The following is a 17,956-nucleotide window of genomic DNA, read 5'->3' as shown; positions in this document are numbered from 1 at the left end:
GAAAATTCTTTGATATCGGAGAAGATCTAAGAATATTTTAAGGAATAGGGGAAAGACAGTAGACAAAGAGAAACTGAATTTGTTGAACTGAATATACCAATTAGTTGTAAAAATTTAAAAACTTTCAAGTATTTTCTAATGATCTAATCCTTCATAGTTCATATAACAGCTTACGTGCATGTATGGTACTAGTTATAATTATAATTATATAATTAATTATAATATATAATTAATATGCCATATTGAAGCTAATCATCCTAATGATTGCAGAGCAATCCCTTTGCTTCAAGCAATTTTCTTTCTTATATACCTTTCCATTACCTTACAAACCAGAGAAATTTATAAGCTGATTGATTTCCCTCTATGAAATAATACTAGCTAACAATTATGTAATACTTTAAGGTTTATGAAGCATTTTGCAAGTATTTTCTCATTTGCAAATATTTTTTCTCATTTAATCCATTCAACCAATGGTGTCAAACTCAAATAGAAATGGGGACTACTAATGTGTACATAAAGTTCCCTGTAGACTGTCTATTGACAATTTTAAAATGTAATATTATCCAAGTTTTATTGTATTTTGTTTTGTTAAATATTTCACAATTCTATTTTAATCTGGTTTAGGTTACACTCAAGAGTATTGTGGGCCTCATTCAGCTCATAAACCTTTTGTTTGATAATGATCCTTTTAACAGCTCTGTGAGGCAGATACTGTAATTTTCCCTGTTTTACTGAAGAAGAAGCAGGCTATAGAAGATTAGGTGTTTTGCTTAGTAGAATCACAGTTAGTAACATTCTGAGAAAGGAAGGACACTAAGTTCTTTCTGATTCCTTTATTCTCTCCACTAAACAATCAAAGTGTCTATACTGCATACACTAACTCTTTAACCATCTAAATTAATCTATTCAGTTCAGTAATTCAACAATCTTTTATTAAGCACCTAATATATGCCAAGTATTGTGCAAAGGCAGAAAATACAAATGTGATTAATAGTAGTAGCCCTTTAGTTACCAGATAATTTGATCCCAGTTGCTGAAGTAGGTGGGTATTCATAGATGTAGTTTAGATAGAAGAAAGGTGCTAAGAGAATATGAAAGCATTAGTGCTTCATGGAGAAAACAAACTGGTACAAATAATTAACCATGAAAGCATTAGCTCCTCATTTTAAATAGACATGTTATACCAGATTGACATATCAGCACTGTTAATCAATTGTCAGAACTATTTCTAGGATTAAGCATGGCTCAGATCTTAAGAACAAAACTTTAAAATTATTTCAGTGTTGGTTAATGTGATGATTTTTCTTTCTGTAGTAATCACCTAATCTGTAAGTGAAATGTCATAAATTGATAAAGACTGTCACTTACAATATTTGATATTAAAATCTGGGTTGGAAATGTGTGAAATTTCTTTCTTTCTTTTTTTTTCCCCCCCTCTTTTCTTCACATCAACTAGGAAATGAAAGTCATGCACACACATGGGACATACACACACAGCAGATAGATAAATTTCCATTTGCATAATCTGCTTTTCAAATTTTTTTTCTTTTTATCTTTAGAAAATATCTGGAAAATAGAACCCATATGTCCTTCCTCCATGAAATGGAGAGACAGGATATGTGCTAGCAACAAATGTTAATCTTAGAGTCTTCCCTCTGAGATTAACTCCAATTTGTCTTACATATGTGTTTATATAGATGTATATATATTATATAAATGTATACATACACATATATATACATAGACATATATGTCTATGTGTTGTATACATATGTGAATATATGTATCTATGTAGCTACATATCTACACACACATACACATAACACACACAAAAAATACACATATCCAGTATCTCTCTCCCTTTAGACTATGTGCTCCTTGAGGGCAAGGGTTTTCCCCTTACCATTCTTTGCTTCCTCACAGGGATACAAACAGTGCTTACAACATAGTAGGTACTTAATTCATGCTTGCTGACTTGGCTTGGTTAATCAATTACCTGTGGAGTTTGGGGAAAGATTTGATATTCACTGCTGAGCTCCATATCAAAATCTTGATGACTTTCTCATAGAGAGAAATTTGTACTGCATGAGCTATAAAGGAAGTATATTAACACTCCCACCACCAGGTTTCTAGTCATTCCGGATTCTGAGTTTATAATTCCCACATTTCATACACTTGGCATGGCAGGCAGTGTGTTACATGCTGGGGAGCAGCATTAATTGATCAGCATAGCTTTATAATGAAACAATGAAGAGAATATTCAGAAAACTCAGTTGTTTATGTGCTTTCCAAATAATTTCTATTTGTACTTCTGTGGCGTGATTTCATAGGGATATTTAACAATTCATACACCAAAGCTGTTTGTTTATTTGTTTTCTATTTTAATAAAAAAGACAGCAGTTTAGATTTTATCAATAAGACACTTATGAAAGTTTTGAGGTTTCCACCTTGGGAACCGTGTGTCAAAAAATACTATGTTTATGTGATTACTGCATATTTGCTGATGATTGAAATCTCACCATAGCACACTTCTGTCACCCAAGTTGGCTTTGGATCACCTCACCTTGCAACCTTCTGATTAATGAACAAAAAATGTAAATAAATAAAACAAGTTATATGATATTAAAAAATTCCAAATTTACATTAGGGAACACTCTCCCCCTCCCCAAATTCATCTATTTACATAATTCCTTTAATTCTATCATTACTTTTTAAAAAGCCAATAAATCAACAAGCATCTTTAAATACCTATTTTGTATTAGCTACCTATTCTACCCAGGTTAGGGATACATATACAAAATGTGAAAATTACCTTGCGATTTTAAATTACAATAACAATAAGTAGCACTTAAGTGCTTTAAGGTTTGCCAAACACTTTAAAAGTATCTTCTTTTATCCTCACAACTACCCTGAAAGGTGGATATTAATATTATTCTCATTTTAAAGATAAAGAAACTGAGATTCAGATAAATGACTTGTCCAGAAATAAATTCTGTAAATAACTAAGACATAATTGAAGTTGTCTTTCTGACTGTAGGTCCAAAGTTCTATCCACTGTACCATCCAGATGTTTCCCAGTGATGTCTCTAGGAAATGAGAGACCACAGCATGTTGCCTTAAGTAATGGCTACTGTAAGAAAAAATCCACCTCTTAATTTTCACAGATTTATTACCCTCTACCTAGTAGTATTTTATGTATATCTAAACTCTGTATGCCATTTGATGAAGGAGACAAAAATGGTCAATATATATTGGCTAGTTAAGCAGTTTAGGATAAGATAAGAGCTGATCTAAAACTTTTCTCTATTTGAAATGATGTGATTATCACTTCTCTAAATGCATTGGGTACTTTTGTACTTCCTGAGATCAATCATGAAATCCCCAAATAATCTAAAGACTATTCTTGCAGTATTTCTAACCCTTTAGAATCCAGCAAGTAATGGGAATTTTTTGAAAAAAAAATATAGTCTGTCTTCATGAGATTGCCTGCTCAGTTTCTACCCCAAATAGGCTTCAATGCTTATCTGATCTGAACAGAACTGTCAGGTCTTCTGAATTTTGCCCATCAGTCACTGGGTGATTCATTCTCTGACATTATGAAGCCAAAAGAAAAGAGACACAATCAGTGGTACAGGAAAAAATATAACTTTTCATTCTCTTTTTACTCACTGTTTACTATAATTTTTTTCTAATAATGGTACATTTATAGTCATATGACCCCGGGTTGCATCTTTCTTTTTAAGTGGGTTTGCCCATAACCATACTTCTTACATCAAAAAGTTTGGATTATTTAAATAATTTCTGTAAAGAATTATTACTGTATTCTTTAGCTTATAAGATGAGAAGGAAACATGACTAAACAACATGCATAAGACTATATAATTCACAGTTAGAAGAGACATGAATTCAAATTCTACCTCTCTGACACTTACTAGCTTTATGACCAAAGGCAAGTCAATTAATCTTTAACTAATCAAAATAAGCAAATATTGACAGAACTACTCTTATGAAAAGCACTATGACTGGCATCTGTAATAGGGATACAATGGCAAAAGAAATGACAAAAAAATTATCCCTGATTTCAAAGAGCTTATAGACTAGTGGGGGGATGTCTATATGGAAAAAGATAAATGTAAATAAATAAATATCATTTGTTAAGGGAAACAGAGCGCTTTCAGTTAAAAGGATGTAGAAAGGTTTCGATTAGAAAGTATATTCACTTGCAAGATAAAGACAATATTACTTGCAATGCCTAATTCACTGGGACATTGTGAGAATAAGGTACAGAATGTCCCAAAAGTCTTAATACAGCTTCCAGTACATTAAAATTTGATTAATATGAACTAAGACTTTTGGGAATTTAGAACCGTGTCCAAAGGGCTGTAAAACTATATATACTCTTTTGAACCAGCAGTGTCACTACTGGGTTTGTATTCCAAAGAGGTCATAAAAGAGAGAAAAGAACCCACATCTGCAAAAATGTTTGTAGCAGCTCTTTCTGCAGGGACAAGAAACTAGAAATTGAGTGGATGTCCTTCAATTGGAGAATGGATAAATAAGTTATGGTATATGAATATAGCACAATATTATTGTTCTATAATAAATGATGAGGAGGCTGATTTCAGATAAGCCTGGAAAATACTTACATAAAATCACCATGCTGATGCTGAGTGAAGTAAGCAGAAGGAAAACCTTGTATACAGTAACAGCAAGATCATGTGATGATCAACTGTGATGGACATGTCTCTTCTCAACAATGAGGTGACTAAGACAATTCCAAAAGACTTTGGATGGAAAATGTCATTCCCATCGAGAGAGAGAATTATGGAGACTGAATGTAAATTAAAGCATAGTATTTTCACTTTTTTTGTTTGCTTGCTTTTTATTTCTTTGTTTCCTTTTTGGACTGATTTTTTTTTTCATACAATATGACAAATATGTAAATACATTTAAAAGGATTGCAATGTTTAATCTATATCAGATTTCTTGTTGTCTTGGGGATGAAGGAGGTAATGGGGGGAGGAATATGTCTTACAAAAATGAATGTTGAAAGCTATCTTTACTTGTATTTTAAAAAATAAAATATTATTGAGGAAAAAAAGAACTCAAAAAATAAATAAACACTTAGGACTATGAAAAAAGACTTTTGGGATATTATGTATGTAATGTAATGTAAACTACTTTTCAGAAATTAAAATGCTATATGGCAATTATTATTATTATTATTATTATTATTAAATCCCTTTTTCAACTTTTCTTATGGATTTAAGAGAAAAAATGGTTTATAATTCATGTTTTCCAGATCATTGCACAGGTGAATAAAATAACTTTTTTATAATTGAAAATTTATTAAGATATGTTAATTTTGTGTAGGCTCATTTGTAGCAGTAGTGGTGGTAGTACAATAGCCAGCAGCAGTAGTCTAATAGTATAATATAATAGCATAAAATAATAGTATAGAAATAACAGTATAAAACTTATTTTCATCTTATCCAATGAAGATTAGGGAGAAACATAGAAATAGTTCTGGAACTTCAATATAATGCTACATTCTTTTACTATTTAATATTCTCTGGAATGATGATCAGGATAAAATAGCATCTTTTTGTAGCTCAATAAAAGTATGAATGTTCTTCTGCAGAGTTGCTGAAAAGCTCCTCAGTATAAGTCTCTCTATTGGCTCATTTCCTTCTTCTGAAAAAAATCCTTACTTGATCCTTCCATCCTGGTTACCTGTTACTAAATTTCTCCTCTATCCTTTGAAGCTAAATTCCATCAAAAGGTCATTTACCCTAGGTTTCTCCCCTTTCTTTCCTCTCACTTTCTTCTTTACCTCTTACAGTTTTGTTTACAAGCAAAGCATTCAACCAAATATGTTCTCTCTGAAGTTACTAATGATCTTCTAGCTGCCAGATCCAATGTTGAGGTTTTTTTTTATTCAATCCTCCTCCTCCTTGACTTCTCCTGCAGCCATTGACACTGTTGATCATTCTCTCTCCTCCTCAATATTCTCTTCTTTCTGGGTTTTCAGGACACTATTCTTTCCTGGTTTTCTTTCTTATTTGACCACTTTGTTCCCTTTTAAGGATCCTCTTTTAGATCATACTCTCTTACCTTAGGTATCTCTCAGAGTTCTATTCTGGATTTTTTTCTCTTCTTCCTCATTATGACTTGGTGATTTCATCTGCTCCCATGGATTTAATTACTGTATTTATATAAAGATTCTCAAACCTGTCTTTCCTGTGCCAGTCTCCCTGTTGACTTGCAATCTCATATCTATAGCTGCCTTTCAAATACTTTGAACTGCTTGTCTAGTGAACACTTAAATTCAATATGGCCAAAACAATATGCCCCTGAACCTCCCCTTCTCCCATACATCTTTCCTCTTACTGTATGGGATAATCTGACTGTATAGGACAATACTATCTTTCCAGTCCCTCAGCCTAGCAACCCAGGCACCATCCTGGATTCCTCATTATCTCTCATCTCCATATCCAAACCATTGTCAAGGTCAACATTTGCAACATCTCTCTGATATACCCCTTTCTTTCCTCAGATACTGCCACCTGTTCTAATGCAGCTCTTTATCATCTCATGTCTTCATTACTGCAATAGGCTACTGGCAAATCTGTCTACCCATGAAGTCACTAAAGTGATTTTCCTAAAATGCAAGTCTGATCATGTCATCCCTTACTCCCACTCAATAAATTCTAGTGGTTTTTTATTGCCTCCTGAAACAAATATAAAGTGCTCTGGCATTTGAAACTCTTCATAATATAGTTCCCTCATACCCATACAGTTTTCTTACACCTTCTTCCCCAACAAGTATTACATTAAGTGATACTATCCTCTTGGCTATTCTATTAACATGACAATCAATCTCTTAGATCCAGGCATTCATTCTCTCTGGCTGTCTCCCATGCCTAAAATGATCTCCCTCCTGTATCCTGATCTCCCTGGCTTCCTTTAACTTCCAACTATAATCCTACCTCCCACAGGGAACCTTCACCAATCCCTTTTACTTCCAGTACATTTCCTCTGTTAATTAATTTTGATTAATACTATACACAATAACTGCTTTGTAAATATTTGTATGTTGTCTTCCCTCCCACCATTAGATTGTAAACTCCTAGAGGGCAGGGACTGCCTTTTGTTCTTTTCTGTATGTATTAAGCATAACAATTCTTTTTTAAAATTTTAAATAATATTTTATTTTTACATATATATCATTATTTACATTTAATTGTATTTATATATATATAATTATATGTATTGATAGTTTTCAATATTCATTTTTGTAAGATTTTGAATTCCAAATTTGTTTCTTCTTACCTCCCATTTCTCCCTCCTCCCCAAGACAGCAAGCAATCTAATACAGGTTATACATTCACAATTATTTTAAACATATTTCCATGTTAATCATGTTGTGAAAGAAAAATCAAAATAAAAGGAAAAAACATGAGAAAGAAAATGCAAACCAAAAAAAAAAAAAAAAGAAAAAGAAAAAGGAAAAGGAAAAAATAGTAAGGCAAAACAATTCTTAATAATTGTTTATCAAATTGTTTCCAATGTTTTTTCCAAATTCCAAATTCCAAACTGTTTCCAAAAATTCTTTTTTTTCTGCTAGATCTTTGTATTTTGAAAGCTTGTCATTTCATAAAATCTGAAGAAAATTTGAAGATTATTTGGCATGACAAAATCTATTTATTATTATTATTGAAATTTGTGGATCATGGCAATTGTGGACAACATTTTGGTCTGTGGTGATGGATTAATTCCAGTTCAGTTATTTGGTTTAATTTACTATTATATTTTAAAGTCTTTATTAGTAGTATGGGGATTTGTCAAATGTTAGACCATGAAAGGTAGTAAGCTTCCAATTATATTCTTCATGTTATGCTTTTCCAAATATTTGATATATGCTCAATTTTTGCAGCAAAAATTGTTATGTTGCCCAGTCTAGAATATTTCCTTGTCTAATTTACATTTATCGCTAAGTCTAGCCTCTTTAAATATTGCCCTCCTGTCATTTTGGAGGTAATAATCTGAATAACCATCAAAACAACCTGTGATTTAAAAAAAAAACAAATATATATTATTTCAGTCATTTGTCAATGTTGACTGCATTCATGCATATGTCATCCATGAAGAGTCATTTAATTCTGCTTTTGATCTTAGTCATTCCATAGGTTCTAAGCCAACTTAGATTACATTCAATCAATTAATGACATGTACTATCACTACTGCTTGGTGAGGTGCTTATTGCTAAAGTATTACTTATATGTTTATTATCTTTTTGCCATGTGTTCTAAAAATTTCTACCTATCATCTTCTTTTTCTTGTGAGATGTTAACCTTTCCATATATGGATTAGTGTGATGAGCCTTATGCTTTGTGGATATAGTAAGGGATTTTGCTAAGGTATTTTCCAAATCCCTTTTGGCCTATTTTATAATTCCAAAGGTATATGTTGATTTCTGTGTTCTTCAAATTCAGTTTTTATTACAGAATGTCAATCTATTAATATATTCAGTCACAACCTCCTGTTAGATATCTTTATGGTTGTTAATATTTCTTATCTGGAAATGTTTATATCACTGGAGAAAGATTCCATGAGATGAAAGATTTGTTTTTGGTTTTGGGATTAGGGTATTTTTGTGAAGCTATATAATAACAGCTATCATTTATATAGCACTTCAAGATTTACAAAGCAAGGTGAGCCAAGATGGCAGAACCGAGGCAGGAACTTGCCCAACCACTCCACAAAACTGCTCCAAAATCCTTTAAATAATGATTCTAAACAAATTTTAGAACATCAGAATATTCAAAAAGACAGGTAGAACATTTTCTTGGTAAACGCAACTTAGAAGCTCAACAGAAAAGATCTGTGGCATTAGGGTAGGAGTCCAGGGGCAGAGCACTCCAGAGCACTCCAGAGCACCCCCAGATCCAGACCCAAACCCAGACACAGATCCAGTCCTGTTCTGACCTCTTAATCAGTGGTAATATTGGTGGCTTCCAGATCTTTTAGCACAGAGGTACCAAAGAGAGCCTGGAAGTTCAGCAGAAAGGGTCTGTGATAGCAGGATGAGATCCCCAAGGCACAATCCCAGCACAGGCCCAGCTCCAACTCCATCTTGGACCCCAGCCTCAGCAAGGTGGGCCCTCTGAATCAGCAACAGTGCTGGAGGTTTCTGGACCTCTCAGCTTGAGGACACTAGGGATAACTGAGAAGGTCAGTGGAGAAGGTCTGGGGGAGTCTGGTAGCAGTCCCAATGTACCTCCAACCACCAGAGCCCCAACCCCAGCCAGCATGTTAGATCTTACAGCTCTACTGACGCAGTATACCTAACAGCTCCAGGGCAGAAAAGATATTTGTGGTCAGATTCCTAGAATGATCTCTGAAAACAGCTGCACAAAACCCTGAAGCTTGGATCAATGGACCCTCCATTCTGGAAACAGAGCCCTATTTTAACAAATAGTTAAAAGAAGAACAATAGGCAAGGAAAATAAGCATGAAGCAAAAAAACCTTTTCTAACGACTGAAAGTTACTATGGTGACAAGGAGGATCAAAACACACACTCAGAAGATGATGACAAATCAAAGCTCCTCCATCCAAAATCTCCAAGAAAAATAAGAATTTAGCTCAGGCAATGGAAGAGCTCAAAAGAACCTTTGAAAATCAAGTTATGTGAAATAAAGAAAAAATTACAGAAAGAATTGAGAAAGCAGCAAAAAGAAATATAAATAATGAGAAGAAGAAAGCCTTAAAAAGCAAAATTGGCCAATTGGGAAAGGAGTTACAAAAACTCACTAAGGAAAATAATTCTCTAAGAAATAGAATTGATAAGACAACTCTGAGATACCACTACACACCTGTCAGATTGGCTAAGATGACAGAAAAAAATAATGATGAATGTTGGAAGGGATGTGGGAAAACTGGGACACTGATGCATTGTTGGTGGAGTTGTGAACGAATCCAACCATTCTGGAGAGCAATCTGGAATTATGCCCAAAAAATTATCAAACTGTGCATACCCTTTGTACTACTGGGCTTATACCCCAAAGAGATACTAAAGAAAGGGAAAGGGACCTGTATGTTCCAAAATGTTTGTGGCAGTCTTGTTTGTAGTGGCTAGAAACTGGAAACTGAGTGGATGCCCATCAATTGGAGAATGGTTGGGTAAATTGTGATATATGAATGTTATTGAATATTATTGTTCTGTAAGAAATGACCAGCAGGATGAATACAGAGAGGATTGGAGAGATTTACATGAACTGATGCTGAGTGAAATGAACAGAATCATGAGATCATTATATACTTCAACAATGATACTGTATGAGAATGTATTCTGAGAGAAGTGGATTTCTTCGACAAAGAGAAGATCTAACTCAGTTTCAATAGATCAATGACGGACAGAAGCAGCTACACCCAAAGAAAAAACACTGGGAAATGAATGTAAACTGTTTGCATTTTTGTTTTTCTTCCCAGGTTATTTTTACCTTCTGAATCCAATTCTTCCTGTGCAACAAGAAAACTGTTCAGTTCCGCACACATATATTGTATCTAGGATATACTATGACATATTTAACATGTATAGGACTGCTTGCCATCTGGGGCAGGGGGTGGAGAGAGGGAGGGAAAAAGTCAGAACAGAATTGAGTGCAAGGGATAATGTTGTAAAGAAATTTTTTTCAAAATAAAAAATAAAAAAAAATAGACTGAAAAAAACAAGAAACAAAAAAGAAATAAAATTGAGCAAATGGAACCTAATGACTTTATGAGAAATCAAGATATCATAAATCAAAACCAAAAAAAATACTAGGAAAAAAATGTGAAATATCTCACTGGAAAAAACTGACTTGGAAAATAGATTCAGGAGAAATAATTTAAAAATTATTGATCCATCTAAAAGTCATGATCAAACAAAGAGCCTGGATATCATCTTTCAAGAAATTATCAAAGAAAACTGTCCTGATATTCTACAACCAGAAGATAAAATAGAAATTTAAAGAATTCACCAATCATCTCTTCAAAGAAATCCCCAAATGAAAACTCCCAAGAATATTATAGTCAAATTCCAGAACTCCCAGGTCAAGGAGAAAATACTGCAAGCATCCAGAAAGAAACAATTCAAGGACTATGAAGCCACAGTCAGAATAACACAAGATTTAGCAGCTTCTACCTTAAAGAATCAGCAGGCTTGGAATATGATATTTCAGAAAGCTAGGATTGCAACCAAGAATCACCTATCCCACAAAACTGAGTATAATCCTTCAGAGGAAAAAGTGGCCATTCAGTGAAACAGGATTTTTAAGTATTCATGATGAAAAGACTAAAACTGAATAGGAAATCTGATTTTCAAATAGAGGGCTCTGGAGAAACATAAGGAGGTAATCAAACAATCATAGCATAAGGGACTTAATAAGGTTTATCTATTTACATTCCTACATGGGAGGATGATACTTGTAAATTATTAGAACGTTCTCATTATTATGGCAGTTAGAAGGAGTGTATATAGACAGAGGGCATAGGCCTGAGTTGAATATGAAGAGATAAAATCTTTTTTAAAAAATATGATGACATTAAGGAGTAAGAGGAATGTACTGGGAGAAAGTGAAAGAGAGAAATGGAATGATACAAATTATCTATCATAAAAATAGAGGCAAGGGAAAAAATTACAGTGGAGGGGAAGAAGGGGAAGAGAGGGGAGTGAGTAAATCTTACTCTCATCAGAATTGGCTCAAATAGGAAAGAGCATTACACACTCAATAGGGGTATAGAAAACTATCTTACAGTGAAGGAAAATAGGAGGGGAATGTGATATGGGAAGGAGAAAGTGTAATAAAAGAGAGGGCATATTTGGGGAGGGAGTGGTCAATAGCAAAACACTTTTGAGGAGGGACAGGGTGAAAAGAGAGAGAGAATAAATGGAGGGGAAATATAATTAGCTATAGTAATTGTTAAAAAAAAAATTTCCAAGTTTCTCTAATGGAATATTATTGTTCTCTGGCAAATAATGAGGATGATGCTCTCAGGGAAAAAAATCTGGAAAGTTCTTCATGAACAAAGTGAAATATACTATATATAAAATAATAGTAATGTTCTGGGATGATCAGCTAAAAATGATTTTGTTATTCTCAGTCGTAAAATCATCCACACTTACTCAGAAGGACTTATCATGAAAAATCACATCCATATCCAGAGAAAGAATTAATCAAGTGTGAATATAGAGTGAAGTATTCTTTATTACTCTCTCTATCTCTCTCTTTATTTTTAGCTTAATTTTTCTTGAGGGTTTTTATTTTTGAGAGAGATCTATGTTTTCTTTCACAATTAGATTTTTATGGAAATGTTTTACATAACTTCACATGTGATTTCTTAATTGTGGGAGGGGATAAGGAAAAGAACCTAGAACTCAAAAATCTTAAAAACAAATGTAAAAAATAATTTTGAATATAACTGGAGGAAACCATTAAATAAATAAAATTAAAAAACAACAACAAAAGATTTACTAAGCATATGTGAATGGTATTGATATATACCAACAGATTTGGACAAAACTGCTTTTTTGATGTGAAAAAAGCCATACATAAAACTATATAGGAAAGATGATAAAAATATTTAAGTCTAAACAGAAGTATACTAAGTTTAAACTAAATTCTGCTTGAAAAAAAATGAAATGTTTCATATGAACTGGTTTTGACATCATTGTTTTAGTGGTATATCTTTAAAAAGAAAGGTTTTCTACATGGTCATTAAGCATTTTTAGCATTCTCACTACAATTGGGTATATTTTATGTATTTACATTATAAGACTAATCCATGACTGGGACATCATCCTACTTATCCTTATTCAGGCATTTTCTAGAAGAAAATGTCAGAGATAACTGAAAGACTACCACAATGTAAAATTAAGACACACTTTAAAATAAACTGCCTGGTTTGTTTTTGCAATGATAAGATACTTTTTTTTTGTCATTTCATCCCACCTACTATCATTAAAATATAGGACACAAGTAGTAAAAGGCAAAGTAAATATGCACATATCTTTACACCATGTAGTGCAGCTATAAATCTCACTCTTTGATAACAGCTGTACTCTAGCAATCATTTGAGTCATGCAGCTGCCACAACAATATCAGATTTTATAGTTAAAAAGCAGTCAAAACTTTAATGTTACAGGGGAGGTCGATATATACTGTGCTATAAATAAACATTATCTAATGAAGAAGCAAAAGATGTTTATTTTTTCTTTGGCATTGAATGCCATATATCTCTCTCACTGCAAGCTGCCATAATAGCAGTCATTATACTTGAGCATCTATAACAAAAAACTCTCCACTTAGACTAATTAGGTTAGGTTTCATTGAATGACATGAAAGATTGAAAAACCCTGTCTAGTAGGCAAACTTTCATTCTTTATCTCTCTTATAAAGCCCTTTTTTGTTGTTGTTTTAAATGTTCTCTGGATGTCAGCCTCAAAAAATTTGGATGGATTTGGTGTTTTCTCTTTCCATATGCTTTAAACTTGTGGGTTTGATTGGCAAAGGAGAGAAGAATTTGCAGTATGGTCAAACTCACTTTGGCAAGTGTTTAAATCTAAAATTAATAGATCTATAGACGCTTCATTCAAAGCCATATGATCTCAATCTAAAGATGGCACTGTGGTACCCCTTCGATCTCCTCTTCAATGTTCTGTGAGATGTGGTTTAGTGAATGAATACAAAACCTGTCAATATTCAAGAGTTAACTCTATGCTTACGTCTTGATTAATTTTAGTGTCACTCTGAGAGAGAGAAGGAGGAGATATGGATCCTTATTTTAAAAAAATATGAGCGAATTTCAGATGGATTCTGAAAAGATGAGGCTGAATGAACTCCTCTGTCTAACTGATGGAAACTAAGATGTTTAAGAATCAATGAAGAAGAAAAAACAAGACTTGGCTAAAGATTATTATATCCAGTTGCTTGGATTGAAGAGTAAAAACACAATCTGCATATTAAACTGACCCCAAAAGTTTTGAAAGAATGCTTTTAAGGGCTTTACTTTTGTACTCTTCACATCTAATTTACCTGGAAGGAAATTGCTAAGTACTAAACCAGTTTTCTTGCCTTAACAACTACCATTCTGTTTTGCAGTATTGTAGGTATATTTTAATTGAAGGAACCCACTTAAAGCAATGTGCTTTTCCTATCTCTGCATCTGAAATAGATACAAATTTAATCTGTGACTTCTACAAGGCCAAAAAGTATCAAATTTACCAATATGATGTGACTGCTCCAAATATGCCCCAAATTAAAGGGGCAAGTATATATGACAACAGGAGAATCATTTGGTATAAAATATTCAATCAACAAAATTCAACACTGCTTTTCCAAATGATACTTTCAAATGGAGGTATCCACCTCACTGATTGCACTGTTATAATTCCCTCTAGAGAGCAAAATCAGCTTTTCTTACCCCATCCAATCCTGGACCTATTTGGTCACAAACATATAAAGGGTCTATCTATATCTATATTGAAGCAGCTAAAGGGGCACAATTGATAGAACACTGGCAAGTAGTCAAGAAGACTCAATTTCTGACCTGACACACTCACTATATGTGTGATTATGGACAAGTCAATTAAATATTGTCTGCCTCAGTTTCCTCAATTGTTAAATAGAGATAACAGTTGCACTTTCCTCCCAGGACTGTTAGGAAAATCAAATGAGATAATATTTGTAAAGCACTTATGAGTTTTTGACAGAAAGTAAACAATATAAATACTTGTTTCCTTCCCCTCTTATGAGATTTGATTAAATGTTCTTAACCATCATTCATCATGCCAAACTGGGTTTATTCCTACAATATATCAGATGCTAATGTCTTTTTGTCCAATTATGTTTTTATAGATTACTTTTTTCCTTTTTATTTATTTATTTTAACACAATGTTTTATGAATCATGTTGGGAGAGAAAAATCAGAACAAAACATAAAAACCATGGGAGAAATATAAAAAAAAAAAAAGAAAGAAAAAAGAAGTGATCATAGCATATGTTGATTTACCTTCTGTTTCCTATCTTCTTTTTCTGGATGTAGATGGCATTTTCTAACCACAGTCTATTGGGTTTGCTTTAGATCACTGAACCACTGAGAACCAAATCTTTGATCATCGCACATTATTGCTGTTATTATGTACAATGTATTTCTGGTTCTACTTATTTTGCTTAGCATCAGTTCATGTAAATTTTTCCAGGCCTTTCTAAAATCAGTTTATTCATCATTTTTATAAAACAATAATATTCCATTACCTTCATGTATAACAACTTGTTCAGCCATTCCCCAATTAATGGGCATCTACTTATTTTCCAATTCTCTGCTATCACAAAAAGAGCTGCTACAAACATTTTTGCACATGTGGATCCTTTGCCCTCCTTTATGATTTCCTTGAGAGATAGACCCAGTAATGGCCCTACTGGGTCAAAGTTTTATAGCCCTTTGGGCAAAATTCCAGAGTGCTCTCCAGAATGGTTGAATCATTTCACAACTCTACCACCAATGCATTAGTATCCCACTTTTCCCATATTTCCTCCAATTTTTATCATTACCTTTTCCTGTCATCTTAGATAGTCTCAAAGGTGTGAGATGGTACCTCAGAGTTGTTTTAATTTGCATTTCTCTAATCAATAGTGATTTAGAGCATTTTTTCATATAACTATAGATTACTTTAATTTCGCCATCTGAAAATTGTCTGTTTATATCATTTGACTCTTTATTAATTGAGGAATGACTTGGATTCTTCAAAATTTCTTTATATATTTTATCAATGAGACCTTTATCAGAAACACTGGCTGTAAAGATTTTTTTTAGCTTTGTACTTCCTTTTTCATCTTGTTTCTGTTGGTTTTGTTTGTATAAAACCTTTTCAATTTAATATAATCAAAGCTGTCCATTTTATCTTCCATAATGTTCTCTAGTTCTTCCTTGATCATAAATTCCTCCCTTCCCCAAAAATCTGATAGGTAAATTATTCCTTGTTCTCCTAATTTGTTTGTGATCATCCTTTATGCCCAAATCATGTATTCGTTTTGACCTTATTTTGGTTTGAGGTGTGAGGTGTAAGTCTGTGCTAAGTTTCTGACATTATTTTTCAGTTTTCCCACAATTTTTATCAAATAGTGAGTTCTTATTCCAGACAACAACATTGTTTGTCTCCACTTACAAGATGCTAGTGCATAAGGACTTGCTCTACAACCTTTATTTTAATGAGATACATACTACAATACCATAAATAAATGGACCTCTAAAAGTTATGGGATAATGATAATAGTATTTATTCTTAGTATATATTGTCAGAGTTAATGTGCTATGGACCAGATTTAGCATGTCACTAAGAAAACTGCCATTTTTAAAAGACGTTGAAACTCTTTCTAGCCAAAAGATTTTAATCACTGGAAAGAATTAATGCAAAATTCAAAGTTGCCCTATATTGAAAAGCAGAATGAGATATCAAAAACATCTTGGAGCTGAGGCCAGTGATTTATAGAATATAAGATTGAGAAAACAACCTCAGAGGTCAACTAATTCAACCACATTCTGAAGAGTAATACCCCCTTCTCCATCCCTAAAATATAATCTACCTTCTATATAAAAAGTTCTGATAATAGAGATTTGCTATTTGCAAAAGCTGTCCCATCTACATTAGGAATATTGCAATTGTATAGAAGTTTTTCCATAAATCAAACTCAAACTGAATTCCTATAATTTCTTTTCTCCTCATCCTGACCTCTGTAACTAAGAAAAACAAACCTAATTCTACCATCACATGTCAACATTTCAAAAACTTAGTAAGTATTCTCTTGTTTGGGCTGAACATCCCCAGTTCCTTTAATTCTCCTCTGGCACAGTTTCCTGACTTGGAAATCCACTCACTCTCATCTAGATGATCTCAATTTTATCAAAGCTTTTCTTACCCAGAACTGAACACAATATTCCAAATATAGATTATCAAAGAATCCTCTCTCATTCTGCATAGTATTACTGCATCCCAAGATCTTTTAGCTTTGGTTAATTCCTGATGGAGTTGTAATCCACAAAAAATATACAGATGTTATTGTTTGTTTGTTTGTTTTGCATGAACAGTAAATCTAGCCATTCTATTATAGTCTTTGCAATCCTGTATTTGTAGAATTGATTTGTAGGAAGCACATGTTAGACTTTGCATTTAAAGTTAGCCCAAAATTCCAGTCCTATGACTTCTATTTTTGTATTAAAGCCCTCTATCCAATCGGTTTTCTATCCTTCCTAAATTATTATTATATGCAAATTTGACAAATCCAATTGTTCAAACTGACCTAGATAGTGAAAAATAAATCCATGGTGAACTTCACTAAAAAGATAGCTAGGCAGTGGATAGAGCAACAGACTTGGATTCAAGAAGATCCAAGTTCAAATCTGCCTGCAGACAATCACTAACTATGTGACCCTAGAACATCACTGCATTTCTGTTTGCCTCCATTTCTTTGTCTGTAAAATAAAATAGTATCTATTTCACATAGTTGTTGTGAAGATCAAATGAAATAATATTTTTAAAGCAATTAGCATTGTGCCAGGTACTGTGTAGACACACATAATAGGTACTATACAGATGCTTATTTCTTTCCCTTCCCCCCCCATCCTCATCAAAAATTTCCCTCATGTTATATTTTAATATGTTAATAACTGATCTTTGGTCATTCAACCATTTTTATGCATCTAACCTACAATCATTCATCTCACAGTTTTCCATATTTTTCACTAGAATAGCTTGATAGACTTTGACATGATAGATTTATATTGAACCAAATAGGATAAATATCCTATGGTATTGGCTATCCACAACTAAAGGGCAAGACTCTTGTGTTTGAGAAGAGGGAAAGTAAGGAAATCCAGAGCTTTTATTGAAAAGAAATAGTAAAATTCTGAGAAAGA

The sequence above is a fragment of the Sarcophilus harrisii genome, chromosome 3, assembly GCF_902635505.1.
Source record: "Sarcophilus harrisii chromosome 3, mSarHar1.11, whole genome shotgun sequence".
NCBI classification, from domain to species: domain Eukaryota; kingdom Metazoa; phylum Chordata; class Mammalia; order Dasyuromorphia; family Dasyuridae; genus Sarcophilus; species Sarcophilus harrisii.
The sequence above is the reverse complement of the archived record's forward strand: the minus strand, read 5'-3'. Positions refer to the sequence as shown.